This window comes from Macaca mulatta, chromosome 1 (genome assembly GCF_049350105.2).
Source record: "Macaca mulatta isolate MMU2019108-1 chromosome 1, T2T-MMU8v2.0, whole genome shotgun sequence".
Classification (NCBI taxonomy): Eukaryota; Metazoa; Chordata; class Mammalia; order Primates; family Cercopithecidae; genus Macaca; species Macaca mulatta.
In genome coordinates, this window is record NC_133406.1 from 141,661,977 (window position 1) to 141,681,922 (window position 19,946).

Sequence of the window (19,946 nt, forward strand, 5' to 3'; positions counted from 1 at the left end):
ATTATTGCATGAAACCACCAAAATAAAACAATCCCAACTGAAGTTGGCAAAACAGATATAAAGTTAAAAAATAGTTATTTTACAATAGAAAACAATTTAGTAAAGGCATTGAGAGACCATACTTTGTCCTCTTATACCTGGGTGTCTCTAGGTATATGCAAGGGGAGGTTATCTTTTTCTTTCTAGAGAACAGGGGAAGGTTTCCCCATCAGTACAGTATCCTACTATGTAAATTGGCTACAAATAGACAAACAGCAGCACATGAAGAACAAGAGTTATTTGTGTGCTGAAGTTTATAACATATAGAAGTAAATGTTGGAAAACAACACAAAGGCTAGAGGGGGAAAACTCACAGAATGGGAGAAAATATTTGCAAACTACCCATTTGACAAGGGATTAACAACCAGACTATGTAAGGAGCTCAAACAACTCTATAGGAAAAAATGTAATAATCTAATTAAAAATGGGCAAAAGATTTGAATAAGCATTTCTCAAAAGAAGACATAGATATGGGAAACAAGCATATGAAGAGGTGCTCATCATCGTTGATCATTAGAGAAATGCAAATCAAATATACAATAAGATATCATCTCATCCCAGCTAAAATGGCTTTTATCCAAAAAAATAGGCAATAGCAAAGGCTGGCAAGAATGTGGAGAAAAGGCAACCCTTGTACACAGTTGGTGGGAATATAAATTAGTACAACCACTGTGGAGAACAATTTGGAGGTTCTTCAAAAAACTAAAAATAGGCCAGGTGCAGTGACTTACACCTGTAATCCTAGCACTTTGGGTGGCCAAGGAGGGAGGACTGCCTGAGCTTGGGGGTTCGAGACCAGCCTAGCCAACATGGCAAAACATCATCTCTATTAAAAATACAAAAAATTAGCCTGGCGTGGTGGCACACACCTGTAGTCCTAGCTACTTGGGAGGCTGAGGCATGAGGATAACTTGAACCCAGGAGGTGGAGGTTGCAGGAAGCCGAGATTGTGTCACTAAACTCCAGTCTGGATGACAAAGTAAGACTCTGTCTCCAAAAAACAAAAAGCAAAAAAACGAAAAACAACAACAACCAAAAAACACCTAAAAATGGCACAACCGTATTACCCAGCAATCCCACTGCTAGGTATCTACCCAAAATAGAGGAAGTCAGTATATCAAAGAGGAATCTGCACTCACGTTTATTGCAACACTATTCACAATAGCCAAGATTTGGAAGCAACCTGTGTCCATCAACAGATGAATGGATGAATAAAATGGGATACATATACACAAGGAAGTACTATTCAGACATACAAAACATGAGATCCTGTCATTTGAAAATATAAATGAAACTGGAGGTTATTATGTTAAGTGAAATGAGCCAGGGACAGAAAGACAAACTTCCTGTGTTCTCACTTATTTGCGGGAGGTAAAAATTAAGACAATTGAACTCACAGAGATAGAGTAGAAGGATGGTTATCAGAGGCTGGGAAGGGTAGTAGCAGCTTGGAGGGGAGATGGGGGGGATGGCTAATGGGTACAAAAAAAAAATAGAAAGAATGGATAAGACCCAGTATTTGTTAGTACAACAGGGTAACTATAGTCAAAAATAATTTAATTGTACATTTTAAAATAACTAAAAGATTATTATTGGATTGTTTGTAACACAAAAGGTAAATGCTTGAGGAATGGCTTCCCCATTTACCCTGATGTGATTGTTAAGCATTGCATGCCTGTATCAAAATTTCTTATGTGACTCATAAATATATACACCTACTATGTACTCACAAAAATTAAAAATTAAAATTAAAAGAAAAAGAAAAAATATATAGGACATAACATTCTTAAACATTATGAACCTATTAATAGAGTTTAAAAATAATGGAGCAAAAGCTAAGTACAGGAAAAATAGACAAATCCACTAGTATAGTAACACATTTCAGTGGTCCTTTTGCAAAAGTGGATAAAGCAAATATTTTATATAATAAAATACTAAATAATTAAGGATATAGAAACTTAAACAACAATACCAACCAAGACTACCTAAAAGGCATTTTTGGAACATTCTACCCAGCAATTACAGAATACACATTATTTTTAAGTATACATGTAACATTTACCAAGATAGGCCATATTCTGGGTAATAAAATAATTCTCCCTGAACTTGAAAGTATTCAAATTCTACAAAGTTGTCTGACTACAATGGAAAAATTAGAAATTAAAAAATAAAAAGGCCTCTGGAATATTCCCAAATATTTGGAAACTGTTTTATTCAAGATTCTTCAGACACACAGAAACAATAGGATATATACAGTTGACCCTTGAACAACATGGGAGTTAAGAGTGCAGACACTCCATGTAGGTAAAAATCTGCATGTAACTTTTAACTCCACAAAAACTTAACCAGTAATAGCTTGCTGTTTACCAGAAGCCTCACCAATAACAGTTGATTAATACATATTTTGTGTGTTATATGCTTCATATATCATATTTTTACAATAAAGTAAGTTAGAGAAAAGAAAATGTTAAGAAGATCATGAGGAAGAGAAAATATATGTAATATTCATTAGGCGGAACCGGATCTTCACAAAGGTCTTCATCCTCATGGTCTTCCCATTGAGTACATTGAGGAGGAGGAAGAGGAGCGATTGGTCTTGCGTCTCAGGGGTGGCAGCAGTGAAAGAGGTGGAGGAGGTGGAATGGGAGGCATGGGAGGCAAACAAACTTGGCGAAACTTTACAAAAAGACACTAATTTCTGTCTGACTTTTTGCTTTTACATTTCTGTAAAAATGTTTCTATATGGTACCAATCTTTCTTCCAGTTTGTTTTAGTCTAAGTGTCTGTATCATAGAAGGGTTCATTTTGTACAAGAAGTGCAAGCAGTCTTGGATAATCAGAGCCCTCCTGCCAGATTGCCTAATGTCAATTTTTCTGACACTGCTCCTTTTCTATCTTCTTCCTCGTTGTCTGGCACTGGTTTGGAAATGCTCATTTCCATGAAGCTATCTTCTGTTAATTCCTTTGCTGTGGTGTTTGTTAGCTCTTGAATTTCTGCAAGATCCGTATCTTGAAACTTTTCACCCCTCACCGTTTTTGCGGTATCCACAATCTCTTTCATGATTTCCTTGATTGACTCTGTCATAAATCTTGTGAAGTCATGGACAATATCTGAACACAGGTTTCCCTGATAGGAATTTATTGTTTCAGGTTTGATGGTTTTCGTGGCTTTTTCTATAACAACGACGAAATCTTCAATGGTGTAATTTTTCCAGACTTTCATGATGTTCTCCCTATTGGGGTTCTCTCATGATGTTGACAACATTTTTCCATAGAGTACCATATGTAATGAGTCTTAAAGGTTTCTATGACCACTTGAGCTAGAGGCCAAATTAGATATGTTGTGTTTAGGGACAAATAGACCACTTTTATTCCTTCGGTGCTGAACTCATGAGGTTCTGAATGAGCAGAGACATTGTTCAACATCAAAAGAATTTTTAAAAGCAGTCCTTTATTGCTAAGGGGCTTCCCAATATCAGGGACAAACCATCAATGAAACCAATACAGAAAAAGTGTTCACAGCTGGGTGTAGTGATTCAAGCTTGTAATCTTAGTGCTTTGAGAGGCCAAGGTGGGAGGATTGCTTGAGGCTGGGAATTTGAGGTCAGTCTGAGCAACATATGAAGATCCCATCTCTACAAAGAAAATGTTAACCAGGCATAGGAGTGTGTGCCTGTGGTCCTAGCTTTTAGGAGGCTGAGGCAACAGGATCACTTGAGCCAAGGAGTATAAGGTTACAGTGAGCTATGATGCTATGATGGTGTCACTGCACTCCAGTCTGCGTGACAGAGGGACAACTTGTCTTCAAACACTTTTAATTTTTAAATTTTTTTTTTAAGAAAAAGTATTCAGGCCTTCTTTTTGTTCAAACAAAATACTGGCAGCGCTGCTGTCTATCTTTTCAAGGCTCGAGGGCTAGTAGATTTATAGGTAAGGGTAGACTTGGTCATAAACCCAACTAGATTTGCACAAAATAGGAGAGTTAGCTTATCCCCTCCTGCCTTAAATCCTGGTACTCGCTCCTCTCCCTTATTAATAAATATTCTCTGTGGCCTCTTATTGGGCACTGCCGTCTACACTAAAAATCTGTTTACTCAGACACCGTTTCCTCTCAGTGATTTTTCTTAATGGTATCTAGGAACTCATTTACTGCTTCTTGGTTGGCAGAAGCTGGTTCTCTTGTTGCCTTTACTTTTTTTTTTTTTTTTTTTTTGAGGCAGGGTGGTCTCATCCTGTTGCCAGGCTGAAGTGCAGTTTTAACTCACTGCAGCCTCAATCTTTCAGGCTCAAGGAATGCCTCCCATTTCAGCCTCTGGAGTAGCTGGGGCTACAGGTATGCACTATCACACCCAGCTAATTTTTTTTAATTTATATTTTTAGTAAATATGAGATCTCGTTATGTTGCATAGGCTGTTCTTAAACTCCTGAAATCAAGCAGTCCTCCCGTTTCAACCTCCCAAATTGCTGGGATTACAGGTGTGAGCCACCATGGCCGGCTTCTTCACATTTTTTAGGTCAAATGTCCTTCTGAAACCATCAAACTGTCCTTTGCTGACATGAATTTTCCAGATTTATATCTTTCATCTTCCCTTTGCTTTGTCATATAGTAACTTCACTTTTCCTCAGGTCATATTAAGAGTCTATAGGTATGACTTTCTTAGGAAAATCCTGTAATCACATAAATGCTGCAGTTTCTACATGAGATATAAAGGTATTTTACAAAAAACTAAAAAAATGCAAGGATTTCATACCTGGTGATGTATGATAAACCTAAAGCAACAGTTTATGATTTTTTTCTTTTTAAAAAATAGTCTAATGCTGGTTTTATTTATATTGAAAGAGTAGGCAACTGTAGCAGTAGACCTTAATCTGTGGTACTTATCAAACAATTCAGCTTTTTCTTGTAATGTCATGACTTTTCTCTGTTTCTTGGGAGCAGTTCCAGCTCTACCAGTGGCACTTCTTTTGAGTTCTCTGGTACTATTCAAGGTTTATGGTATTGAACTAACACAATGAAAAATAAGTAAGAACTGTGAGCAATCACTGTTTACTGTGATACATAATTTACTAGAGAGACAAACTGCTCATATGGAGAAGATTAGAGTCATGTGGCATTTTAAAGTGGATACGTTTAACATTTGAGCTCACTGCCATAGCAACAGGAGGTGGCTACAAAATTATTACGGTATTATAGTATGTACTATAGTTAATTTTATTCAGTTATAATTTAATACTGCATCATTATATATTTTTTCATCAACTTTTAAGTTTCAGGTTACATACGCATGATGTGCGGGTTTGTTACATAGGTAAATGTGTGCCATGGTAATTTGCTGCACTGATCAACCCATCACCCAGGAATTAAGCCCAGCATCCATTAGCTGCTATTCCCGTTGCTTTCCTTCACCCCACCCCAGCAACATGCCCCTGTGTGTGTAATTTCCCTCAGTGTGACCATGTGTTTTCATCGTTGAGTTCTACTCGTAAATGAGAACATGCAGTGTTTGGTGTTCTGTTCCTGCGTTAGGTTGGAGGAAAACAGCTTCCAGCTCCATCCATGTCCTTGCAAAAAACATGATCTCAGTCATTTTAATGGCTGCACGGTATTCCATGGTGTGTATGTACCATATTTTCTTTCTTTCTTTCTTTTCTTTGTCTGTCTGTCTTTCTTTCTTTCTTTCTTTCTTTCTTTCTTTCTTTCTTTCTTTCTTTCCTTTCTTTCTTTCTTTCTTTTTCTTTCTCCTTCCTTCCTTCCTTGCTTCCTTCCTTCCTTCCTTCCTTCCTTCCTTCCTTCTTTCTTTTTTTTTTTAGATGGCGTCTGGCTCTGTCGTGCAGTGGTGCAATCTCGGCTCACTGCAGCCTCCGCCTCCTGGGTTCAAGCAATTCTCCCGCCGCACCCTCCTGAGTAGCTGGGACTACAGGCACCTGCCACCATGCTCCGCTATTTTTTTGTTTGTTTGTTTGTTTGTTTTTGGTAGAGATGGGGTTTCACTGTATTGGCCAGGCTGGTCTCAACTCCTGACCTTCTGATCCATCCACCTTGGCGTCCCAAAGTGCTGGGTATACAGACATGAGCCACTGCGCCCAGCCATATGTACCATATTTTCTTTATTCAGTCTATCATTGATGGACATTTAGGTTGATTCCATGTCTTTGCTTTTGTGAATAGTGCTGCAATGAACATAGGTGTGTATGTATCTTCATAATAGAATAATTTACATTCTTTTGAGTATATACCCAGTAATGGAATTGCTGGGTCAAACGGTATTTCTGCTTCTAGATCTTTGAAGAATCACCACACTGTTTTCCACAATAGTTAAACTAATTTAAATTCTCACCAACAGTGTAAAAATATTCTTTTTCTTCACAACCTCGCCAGCATCTGTTGTTTCTTGATTTTTTGATGATCACCATTCTGACTGGCATGAGATGGTATCTCATTGCGGTTTTGATTTGCATTTCTCTAATGATCAGTTATGTTAAGCTTTTTTTCGTGTTTGCTGGCTGCATGAATGTCTTCTTTTGAGAAGTGTCTGTTCATCTCCTTTGCCCAATTTTTAATTTTTTTTTTCTTGTAAGTTTGTTTAAATTCTTTGTACATTCTGGATATTAGACTTTTGTGAGATGGATAGATTGAAAAAATTTTCTCCCATTCTGTAGATTGCCTGTTCATTCTGATAATAATTTATTTTGCTGTGCAGAAGCTCTTTAGTTTAATTGGATCCAATTTGTTAATTTTTTCTTTTGTTGCAATTGCATTTGGTGTTTTTATCATGAAATCTTTGCCTGGGTCTATGTCCTGAATGGTATTGCCTAGATTTTCTTCTGGGGTTCTTATTGTTTGGGGTTTTACATATAAATATTTAATTCATTTTGAGTTAATTTTTGTGTAAGATGTAAGGAAGGAGTCCAGTTTCAGTTTTCAGCATATGACTAGTCAGTTCTCCCAGCATCATTTATTAAACAGAGAATCATTTTTCCATTGCTTGTTTTTGTCAGGTTTGTTGAAGATCAGATGGCTGTAGGTGTGCGATCTTATTTCTGAGTTCTCTGTTCTGTTGCATTGTTCTATGTGTCTCTATCTGTACCAGTACCATGGTGTTTTGGTTACTGTAGCCTTGTAGTATAGTTTGAAGTTGGGTAGTGTGATGCCTCCAGCTTTGTTCATTTTGCTTAGGATTGTCTTGGCTATATGGGCTCTTTTTTGTTTCCATATGAATTTTAAAGTAATTTTTTTAATTCTGTGAACTATGTCAATGGTAATTTAATGGGAATATCATTTAATCTATAAATTACTTTGGGCAGTATGGCCATTTTCATGCTGTTGATTCTTGCTGTCAATGAGCATGGAATGTTTTTCTATTTGTTTGTGTCCTCTCTGATTTCCTTGAGCAGTGGTTTGTAGTTCTCCTTGAAGAGGTCCTTCACATACCTTGTTAGCTGTATTCCTAGGTATTTTATTCTCTTTGTAGTAATTGTGAATGGGAGTTCACTCATTATTTGGCTCTCTGCATGCCTGCTGTTGGTGTATAGGAATCTTAGCGATTTTCGCACATTGATTTTGTGTTGTAAGACTTCGCTGAACTTCTTTATCAGTTTAAGAAGTTTTTGGACTGAGATGATGGGGTTTTCTAGATATAGAATTATGTCATCTGCAAACAAAGTTAATTTGATTTCCTCTCTCCTATTTGAATAAGCTTTATTTCTTTCTCTTGCCTGATTGCTCTGGCCAGAACATCAAATAAATATTTTGAATAGGAGTGGTGAGAGAAGGCATTCTTGTCTTGCATTGGTTTTCAAGAGGAATGCTTCCAGCTTTTGTCCATTTGGTATGATATTGGCTCTGGGCTTGTCATATATGGCTCTTAGTATTTTGGGGTATGTTCCTTCAATACCTAGTTTATTGAGAGTTTTTAACATGAAGGAATGTTGAATTTTATGGAAGGCATTTTCTGCCTCTATTGTGGTAATCATGTGGTTTTTGTCTTTAGATCTGTTTATGTGATGAATTGCTTTTTTTGATTGTTGTATGTTGAGCCAGTCTTGCATCCCAGGGATGAAGCCAACTTGATCATGATGTATAAGCATTTTGATGTGCTGCTGGATTTGGTTTGCCAGTATTTTATTGAAGACTTTTGCATTGATGTTTATCAGGGATTTTGGCCTGAATTTTTCTTTTTTTGTTGTGTCTTTGCCAGGTTTTGGTATCAGGGTGATGATGGCCTCGTAAAATGAGTTATGGAAGAGTTCCTCCTTTACAATTGTTTGGAATAGTTTCAGAAGAAATGGTACCAGCTCATCTTTATACTCTGGTTGAATTCAGCTGTAAGTCTGTTTGCTCCCTTGCTTTTTTTGGTTGGCAGGCTATTTATTACTGCCTCAATTTCAGAACTCATTATGGGTCTCTTCAGGGATTCATTTCCTTCCTGGTTCAGTCTTGCGAGTGTGTATATGTACAGGAACTTGACTATTTCTTCTAGGTTTTCTAGTTTAGCATCATTATGTTTGTTTTACATTTCTCTCAACTGGGAATAGCACTGATCTGTATATGTTTGAGTGCATTGGTTTTAATAAATTTACAGTTTTTATGATAGATTTATGTATATTTTATGGTAGTAAATTATAAAATATACTAGGATCTACATATATTTTTGTATTCATGATGTATCTGACTTCAGGTTAATTACTTATATTTCTATACTATGCAGTTCATCTGCAAGTTCCTTTAACCTGATGCAAATCTCTACCTAAAAAAATACCTAGAAATATATTTAACCAATGAGGTGAAAGATTTGCATAAGGAAAAGTACAAAACACTGATGAAAAAAATCATCAATAACACAAACAAATGGGAAAAAATTCCATGTTTATGGATTGGAAGAATCAATATAATTAAAGTGAATATACTTCCCAAAGAAACCTAAAGATTAAACCCAATCCCTATTGAAATGCCAACATCATTTTTCACAAAATTAGAAAAAACAATCCTAAAATTCACATGGAAACTAAAAAGAGCCTGAATAGCCAAAGCAATCCTAAGCAAAAAGAACAAAGCTGGAGGCATCACATTATTTGACTTCAAGTTACACCACAAGGTTATATTAACCAAAACAACATGGTACTGGAATAAATATAGACACACAGAGAGATGGAACAGAATAGAGAACCCAGATTTAAAGCTACATACCTACAATCAACTGATCTTTGACAAAGTCAACAAAAATATACACTGGGGAAAGGGCACGCTATTAAATAAATGATGCTGGGGAAAATTGAATAGTCGTATGCAGAGGAATGAAACCGGACCCACACCTCTCACTATATACAAAAATTAAGTCAAGAGGGATTAAAGGCATAAATGTAAGACCAGAAACTATAAAATCCCAGAAGAAAATCTAGGAAAAACTCTTCTGGACATTGACATAGGCAAAGAATTTATGACCAAGTCCTCAAAAGAAAACACACACACAAAGAAACAAAAGTAGACAAAGGGGACTTGATTAAACTAAAAACCTTCCGCACAGCAAAAGAAAAAATCAGCAGAGTAAACATATAACCTCCAGAATGAGAAAAAATGTTGGAAACTATGCATTCAACAAAGGGCTGGATTCTAGAATCTACAAGGACCTCAAACAACTCAACAACAACAGCAAACCATTCAGAAGAGGGCAAACGGCCAGCCTCAGTGGCTCACACCTGTAATCCCATCACTTTGGGAGACTGAGGCAGATGGATCACTTGAAGTCAGGAGTTCAAGACCAGCTTGGCCAACATGGTGAAACCCCGTCTCTACAAAAATACAAAAATTAGCCGGGTATGATGGTGGGTGCCTGTAATCCCAGCTACTCAGGAGGCTGAGGCAGGAGAATCGCTTGAACCTGGGAGGTAGAGGTTGCAGTGAGCCGAGATCGTGCCATTTCAACCCAGCCAGGGAAACAAGAGTGAGACTTTGGCTAGAAAAAAAAAAAAGAAAAAGAAAAAAAGAAAAGAAAAAGGAAGTGGGCAAAAAATATAAACAGACATTTTTCAAAAGAAGACATATAAGTGGACCAACCAACATATGAAAAAAAGCTAACATCACTAGTAATCAGAGAAATACAATTAAACCACAATGACATGCCATCTTACACCAGTCGGAATAGTAATTATTAATAGAAGTAAAAAAACAAAAGATGTTAGAGAGGATGTGATAAAAAGAAAATTCTTATACACCTTTAGTGGTAATGCAAATTAGTACAGCCTTTATGGAAAACAGTATGGAGCTCTCAAAGAAATAAAAATAGAAGGCCATTCTAGCCAGAAATCTCACTACTGGGTATATACTCAACTAGAAATAAAGTATTATATCAAATAGATACTTGCACTCATATGTTTATCACAAGACTACTCACAATAGCAAAAATATGGAATCAGCCTAAGGGTGCATTAATGGATGATTGGATAAAGAAAATATATGATAGCATATTTTATAATAAAATATATAACTATATATACTATCATGGAATACTACTCAGCCATAAAAAAAGAGACTGAAACTATGTCTTTTGCAGCAACATGAATGGCACTGGAGGCCATTATTCTAAGTGAAATAACTCAGAAACAGAAAGTCAAATACAACGTATTCTTACTTAAAAGTGGGAGCTAAACAATGAATGTATGGACTTCCAGGGTGGAATAATAGACAATGCAGACTCCAAAACGTGGGAGAGTAGATGAGGACTGATAAATTACCTATTGAGTACAATATTCATTGTTTGGGTGATGACTACATGAAAACTTCAGACTTCATCACTATGCAATATGTACATGCAAGAAATCTGTAATGTACCCCCTAAATATATAAAAATTCAAAAATTTAAGAAATTGTTGCAAATCTCCAAACATTTTCCAATATATTTATTGGAAAAAAGTCTGCGTATAAGTAGACCTGTGCAGTTTAAACCTTTCTTATGCAAGGTCAACTCAAGGTATCTTGAATCTGAATACTACAAACTCGTGCAGAATTTCTGTATTGAATTCTGGAGACAGAATTCCTTCTTTTGCAAATCTTAGTTTTTCTTCTTAAGGGCCTCAACTGATTGGATAAGGCCAGTTCACATTATGGAAGGTAATCTGCTTTACTTCAAGTCAACTGACTTTAAACATTAATTGCACCTTAACAGCAACATGTAGACTAATGTTTAACTAAACAACTGTTCACCATAGTCTAGCCAAGTTGAAACATAAAATTAACCATCACAGAAAATACACAACACACATCTTAATTATGCATTAGTCAAAGAAGAAATTGAAAAGAAGATTAGAAATAATTTTTATCTCAATGAAAATTAAAACACAATATGCCAAAATTGGTGGGATAAAGCAAAAGCAGTACTTAGGGGAAAATGTATGCCAATAAACATTTTTATTAGAAAAGAAAATATGTCCTACTCTAATCAATGACTTCAGCTTTCACCTTAATAAACTAGAGAAAGAGGAACACATGAACCTCAGATTGAGCAGAAGAAAGAAAATCGTAAAGGTTGTAGTGAAAATCAGTGAAGTAGAAATCAGAAATAAATACTCGCTTTTTGAGAAGATCAATAAGATTGATAAACCAAATTGAGCAGATGTAGATCAATCAAGAAAAATATTTGAGAAGACATGAATTGCCAGTATAAAAAAAATATATAAAGAGCTAACATAACTACAGATCCTTAAGGCTTCAAAAGAATTATAAGGAAACTTTATGAAAACTTTTATGTTAAATCAGTAAGTTAGACGAAGTAGACAAATGATACTCAGGAAGAAGTATATAAATGGAATCATCCTATGTTTATTAAAGAAAATAAATTTATAATGAAAAATCTTCCCATGAAGAAAAAATTAGTTCCAATTGGCTTCTCTGGAAAATTCTACCATTATTTAAGGAAGAAATAATAGTTTTTCTAAGAAAATGAAGAAAGGGAAATGCTTCCTAATTTATTTTATAAGTCAAATATTATTCTGATATTCAAATCAGGGAAAGACATTACAAGAAAAAACAGTTGCAAAAGTATTACTTTTTTTAAGCAAATTAAAACTTATGTCATAACCAAGTGAATTGTATTCCAGTAATATAAGATTGATTTAACATGCATAAATAATATAATTGATCATGCTACATTAGACAACGGTAATAATAAATATGATAATCTGAATAGATGTTGAATGGTATTTGACAAAATACAACGTTCTTTTCTGAAAGAAAAAAAAAACTCAACAAACTAGAAATAGAAAGGAATTTCCTCAACCAAATAAAAGAGATCTTCAAAACTGCTACATACATTCATGCAGCCAACAAGCATATGAAAAAATGCTCAACATCACTAATAATTAGAGAAATGCAAATCAAACCACAGCGAGATACCATCTCACACCATTCAGAATGGCTGTAATAATAAAAGTCAAAAAATAAGTCAAAAAAGTAGAAAAATAACAGATGCTGACTGGCAAAGCTGTGGAGAATGCTTATGCACTAGTGGTGGGAATATGGATTAGTTAAGCCATCGTGGAAAGCAGTTTGGCAGTTTCTCAAAGAACTTAAAACAGAATTACCATTTGACCCAGCAATCCCATTATTGGGTCTATACCTAAAGGAATAGAAATCATTCTACTAAAAAGACACATGCATATGTATGTTCATCACAGCACTATTTACAATAGCAAAGACATGGAATCAGCATAGATGCCCATCCATAGCACACTGGATAAACAAACTGCGGTACACCATGGACTATTATTCACCCGTAAAAAAGAATGAGATCATGTCCTTTGCAGCAATATGGATGGAGTGGGAGGCCATTATCTTAAGCAAACTAACACAGGAACAGAAAACCAAATATTGCATGTTCTCACTTACAAGTGGGAGCTAAACCTTGAGGACATATGAACACAAAGAAGGGAACAACAGACAGCAGCACCTACTTGAGGATGGAGGGTGGAAGGAGAGGGAGGATAAAAAAACTGCCTATCATTTACGATGCTTGTTACCTGGGTGACAAAATAATTTGTATACCAAACCCCCATGACATGCAATTTACCTATACAACAAACCCACACATGTAACCCTGAATCTAAAGTAAAATAATAATAAAAAACACTTAATACCTTTAACATTTCTGTGAAAAAAAATGGCCAGATTCTCTTTCTAGCCCAGAAAAGAAGAATGAAAGCCCATCTGATTGTCAAAAAAACTAGGATGACTTTAAAAACAGAAAACCCTACAGATAATATCATGCATATTGGCTAAAGAGTGAATAATTTTCTCCAAGGATCTTAAAGAAAGTAAGGATTTCTGCTCTTATAATTCCTATTAAGCATCATTGTTCTGGAGGATCTATCCCGTGAGGTAGGGCAACAAAAGAAATAAAAGACATCCAAATTGTATTGAAGGAAGTAAATCTGTCTTGATCCACAGACAACATGATCATGTGTACAAAAGAAACCAAAAAAAAAGTTTATAAAGGTTGCAGGATGTCAGGTGAATAGATAAAAATTACTTGTGCTTGGCTGGGCACGGTGGCTCACGCCTATAATCCCATCACTTTGGGAGACTGAGGCGGGCGGATCATGAGGTCATGAGTTCAAGACCAGCCTGGCCAATATGATGAAACTCTGTCTCTACTAAAAATACAAAAAATAGCCGCGGATGGTGGTGCATGCCTGTAGTCCCAGCTGCTCGGAAGGCTGAGGCAGAAGAATCACTTGAACCCAGGAGGCAGAGGGTGCAGTGAGCCAAGATGGTGCCACTGCACTCCAGCCTGGGCGACAGAGTAAGACTCCGTCTCAATAAAATAAAATAAAACAAAATAAAATAAAAATTACTTGTGGTTTATATACTAGCAAAGAACAATCCAAAATTAAAATTTTTTCTGAAGGTCTAGAGCTGAAAGGAAGTGAAAAATAATAAATAAAAATTTAAAAATTTAAATGCCATTTATAGTATAAAATATAAAAATAAGTGCAGTGTATTGCATCTAACACATCTTAATAAAGCTATGAAACAATAATTAAAAGGAAAAAATTGAGTAAAAATAATGCAAAGTGAACGTTTGGAATCTCAAAATAAACTGTACCATTTTGCACAGAAAAGGAAAAACAAATTTTATTTACTTTGGAAAAAATGGAAGAAACAAAAGAACATAGGTATATCTGAAGAAAGGAAAGACAATGTAAATGAGTTACGCATTTTTTTGTGTATTTGCTGTGCATTTATTTAACATTTTAAAATATGATCTCTATCAAACCAAGGGACACATGTAGCTATACTTGGAATTTTTTGACTGCTTATTTTGAAATAATTTTCATTGTGTCTTCTCACTAATTCATTCAATCATTTATTTCAGTGTGAACTTATGAATATTTATTTTATAGTTCCAGTTATAATTCAATCCTACATTATTAATTTTCTTGCTCAAATTGTTCTAGATTTGGCCATTAGCGGTTCTTTTTGGTTGGCGTACCTCCATTGTTTTCATTCTTTTTATTTATTATTTATTTGTTTTCCTTTTTTGAGTATTTCTTTCCTTTCTGACATCACAATATGTTCCAGGCTCACCTTGTTTTCCCCAGCTCAAGGCCTATATTCAATAACTTCGTTGTGTGGATATAATAGTTTGTTTAGCCACTCACCATTGGAGGACAATTTGATTGTTTCCAGTCCTTAGTGATTACGAATAAAGCTGCTATAAACATTCTCATAAAGATTTTTGTACAAACGAATGATCTCAATTCACTTGAATAAATATCTAGAAATGGGATTGCTAGATTTGTGTGGCAAGTGTATGTTTAACTTTAGAAGAAATTGTCGAAAGTTTTAATTTGTATGAAGTCTAATTTATTATTTTTAAATACTATCTTTTAGTATCATATCTTAGAACTCTTTGCAAAACCCAAGATGCAGTTTTTTTCTAGGAATCTTATGGTTTTATATTTTACCACTATGTCTGTAATTCTATTTTGAGTTAATTTTTGTATTAGGCTTGATATTTAGGTCAGGTTCACATTTTTTATATGTACATCCAATTGTTCCAACACCTTTTGTTGAAAAGACCATAGTATTTGTCTCTATTGAATTACTTTCACATCTATCCCCAAAATCAGTTGACTAGGTTTTGTGGATCTATTTCTAGGCTCTTCATTTTGTTCCATTAATCCATGTATCTAGCCCTTCATCAAATACTCCGTGTTCTTTCATTTCTTCATAACTGTAGCTTTTTTAAGGAGTCTAGATATCAGATCATCTAGATACCAGTTTGAGTCTTCTAACTTTGATCTTTTTTAGAATTATTTTAATTATTCTATCATTTTGCTTTGACTTAGCCATTCCACAATGTATCAAAACATCATGTTGTATACCGTAAGTATATATATTTTTTACTTCCCAATTTTAAAAAAGATGTCCATATTGAAAAAAATTAAGGAGAACAAGTTCTCAAATTTCTAATCAGACACAACTGTGGCCGAACTGATGTCTTCAAATATATCTAAAGAAAATGTTAATGGGTATGGAATTTAGAAAGAATAAGCCAAAAGGGCAAAGTACTGGCATTTATAGATTAGTGATTTAACAACCAGCACAGTTCAGGGAAGATGCACAGTAAATCTCAAGGAAAATGAATAAGGTTTCTGTTGTAGACAGGAATGATTCATCACATCTGTACATGGCCTGAATGAAATTACCTCCATTTGTCTGATTTCATTGCCTCCAAGCATCCTATTGATTATCATTTGGCTCCAGGTTTTGAGGTCAGAGTGTTTCAGTTCTGCTCTGCCCCAGCATTCAGTAGTTACATGCAGCTTTCTTAATTTCTTAGAACACCACCTTCCTCGTTTGTAAAATGATGTTATAAATAAGTACTTATAGGATTGTTGAATTTACTATGGTGATGAAAACCAATAAACTAAAGGGAAATCTCCTAAGTAAAATGGAGATGGCAGATATCTGAGTTTCCAGATATCAGCTCTCCAAGTTGGCACCCTTCTTAACACTGCCAGCAGAAGGGACACCAGTGGCCAGATGCGAGGAGTACCAAAGGTAGTGGGAGCGTACCAGGCTAGAGAGACAATGCATCTTGCACAGGAGGGAATTGAGCAGTGGTGATTAGACTACTCTCATGAGGTTTCCCAAATGATTCAGAGGGTAGTAGAAGGTACCTACTTGGGCAGAGGGCCACATCAGCCAAGAGTAGACTATAGTAGCCCCAATTAGTAAGACTTTCACTCCTTCCCTCTATTGTCTTTCTCCTTTTCCAACTCTGGAGATGCTGTAAGGAAAAGGAGAGGAATTGTGGGGACAAGAGGAACAGGAATGTCCACCCCACAGCATGTCCTTCTCACTTGATATCTAGCAGGCACTGCCTGTGGGGAATAGGTGAGCAGTAAATTATCTATGAGACAGAACCAACCAGATTTTTAATATATTACATTTAATATTAATGAGTGCATAGCTACACATTCTGCCCAAGATATCTTAAGAGACAGAAAAGGAAAAGTAAACAAGGCAATTATTAAAGAAAAATCAAACATTTTCTTATTTGTACCCTATAGAAAACAGAGCTGCAATTAACAGTTTTTTGTTTCGTAACTCGGAACAATTCTTTCCTAATTGGACCTTCTTTCTTTTTTTTGCTTGCTTTTTCTTTGCAAGAAAAATGTTTTATTTTTCTTTTTATGATTCTAATGAAGTATTAAAAGAATATATGTGTTATGAAACATATTAATAAAATTAATGGCATAAACTTACCCTTGCCAGCTGAAATTCACTAACTAGAAAGTCACAAATATTTCCTCTACTAAATTCCTCTCCCCTATTATATACAGCTGCTACAACCCCACAAGTAATCAGTAGCTTGAATTTTATATCTATGTTTCTTTGTATAGCAGGCATTGTCAGTGTCCCCTGTATATCTTCTGGGCATTCATCATCCTGTAAATGCAGAAGGATTTTACTGTAAGCGCCTCTAACTTTCTTCCAAGAAGGTTTTGCTGGAGTGTACAAGGTAAACCAGAAGAACTGTTTTTCCTTTTAAAATATTGTTTAAAATGATTTAATTTTCTATGTGCACACATATGCACACATACAAACATACATATACATGCCTCTTAACAACATGTAGTTGTTTCACATGCCTTTAGCTTTGTGGTATAATAAATATGATATCACACCTTATGTGATTTTCTGGAACTTGCATTTTTCATTAAACTTTGTTGCCAAAATTCATTGTATTTTTGAGTATACCTGTAGTTCTTTCATTTTTTTTTTTTTTTGCTGCATATACAGTTTTATGCTATACATCAATCATTTGATTTTCCCATCTATTCTCTAGATTGTTGGCAATTTGGATTGTTTCCTTGTTCTTTCCATTATGAACAGTGTTGCTATGAACATACTTATACAAGACTCTCAGGGCACCTGTGCAAAACTTGATCTGTTATGGTGTATGAGAATGCTCATTTCAAACTACATCCCAAAGTGGTTGCAGTAATTTACCCTCCTCCTGGTGTAAGAATTTCCATTGAACCAAATTCTCTGCAACTTTTGGTCTTGAAAGGTTTCCCCATTGATTTGTAGTGCTACCTTTATTATATATAAAGTTACCATACACACATGGATCTGTCTCTGGACTCCTTGGAATAGTCGTTGGTTCATTCATCTGTTATTGCACCAATAGCACATTGTATTTATTACTTAGTTTTGTAGAATATCTTATACCTGGTAGAACAAGTTTCCTTCTTCTGTTGTAGTTTCCTTGAATATTTACATTAATTTAAGGAATAATGACTTTTTATAATATAGAAAACAAGAACATGAAATGCTTCTCCCTTAATCAGATCATCTTCCATGTTATTTTGAGTTTTAAAGTTTTGTCCATAGAGTTCTTGTGTATTTTTTAAAGGCTAAAAAACAATGTATTATTTTCATTGCTATTGAGAATGTTGTTCTTTTAAAGTTATTGTCTCTTTGGTTATTGTTGCTGTAGAGAGTTAAATCTCTCATAAGAAGATATTCACTTTATCTGCAAATTATGGCAGTTTTGTCTTGCCTTCTAAGCTTTTATTATTTCTTGTTTTTTCTTTATAGCCTTTACCAAAACATCTAATAGTGTGTTTTAACAGTAGAAGTGTTGGTGTACCTTTTTGTCTTGTTCCTGGTCTCAAAGGGAATGCATTAATAGTTTTTCCATTAGATACAAGGTTTGTTATAGGTTTTGTTATACAGTATATCTTTTATCAAGTTTAAGACAGCACCCTTGTATTCTTAATTTGCTAACACCTTTTATGAAAAAAGGCTTGCCTTTTATCAAATGCCTTTCTAGTCCCTATTGTGAAAATTACATTTTTATCTCTTTATTCTATTAATGTAGTGAATTACAATTGACATATGAAATCAATTTACTTTATAAATATAGAAGTACTCACAGTACGTGAGGAGATAAAAAATGTGCAATCTAGAGCTGCAAAGACTCAGGGAAAGACTTTGAGAACAAGGACAATGCACAGAAAAAAACAGAGCATAACTAAGAGATACAGATCTTTGAAATATTGTATGCACTGTCATCAAGCCACATATGAACCTAGTACTCCCCTAAACATTCATTGAGTAAGCCAAGAACTTCCTTCTTTGCTAAAACCAGTTAGAATTTGCTTTTCTGATACTTGATATGAAAATGCTGCTTATTAATTCAGGTCTAATTGTTTTCAGCTGTCTAATGCCATTTATAAAATAGCCAACTCTATCTTTCTGATTTGAAGTGCCTCCTTTACTCTGACCTCAATTTGAAAAAAAATGAGTCTGTTTCTTAATATCAATCCATTTCTTTGTCTATTTTGTCTATTATTACACCGATGATATTCTTATTTAAAAAAATTATATCGTGTTTAATTCTTTTTTGAATGGCTTGAAGTAAGAAAATTTAAAACAGTGTATATTAAAAACTCTCCTCAACTTCAAACATCCATTAATAGGATTTCCCATTCAGAACACCCAATGTGACAGGTTTCCTGTATATCCTCCCTTAGAACTTCAAGCACATAAAAGTAAACAAATTTTAAGTCACAAAAGTAGTATATTATAAAATTGATCTGCACCTTACTTTTTGTTTAATAGTGTATCTTACATATTATTCCACTTCAGCATATAAAGCACATTCTCATTCTTTTTTGTAGCAGAATGGCACTCCGTTGAATGAATATTGTCTCATTTGTTTAACCAAATAATCTTTTCTCCATAGGCATTTAAGTTATTTCATTCTTGTTTTACTATAACAAAGGGTTATGGAATGAATAGCATTGTACATATATCATGTAGAATGTGGAAATGTGTGACTCCAGTATACATTATTTGGTGTGGAAGGTACATATGTACATTTCAGCTTTTGAAAATGTTGTGAAATTACCTTTATTTAAAGTTGTGAATTTCAGATAGCAGTGTATTTTAACACAGCCTATTACCAAAATTTTAATTTGTTCTATACTGTTGAAGGAAAATCTATATCTTCTATAATATTTTAACATCAGCTTTATTGAGTTATAAATTACGTCTGAGAAAAAAACACCCATTTTTAGCGTACACTTTAATATGTTTGACAAATTTATACACATGTGCAACTACCTCCACAACAAAGATGAAAACATTTTTAATCACCCCAATGTTCCCTTGAGCCTCTGCCAAGTGATTCCCCCAACTATCCTTGCCAGCTGGTGATCTTTGATTTGTTTTCTATTACTATATACACATGGTCTCTAACCTAATGATTTTTTGACTTTATGAATGTATGAAAGTAATATGCATTTAGTAGAAACTATACTTCATTATCATACTGTATTCAATAAATTATATGACAAATCAACACTGTTATAAAATAGGCTTTGTGTTAGATGATTTT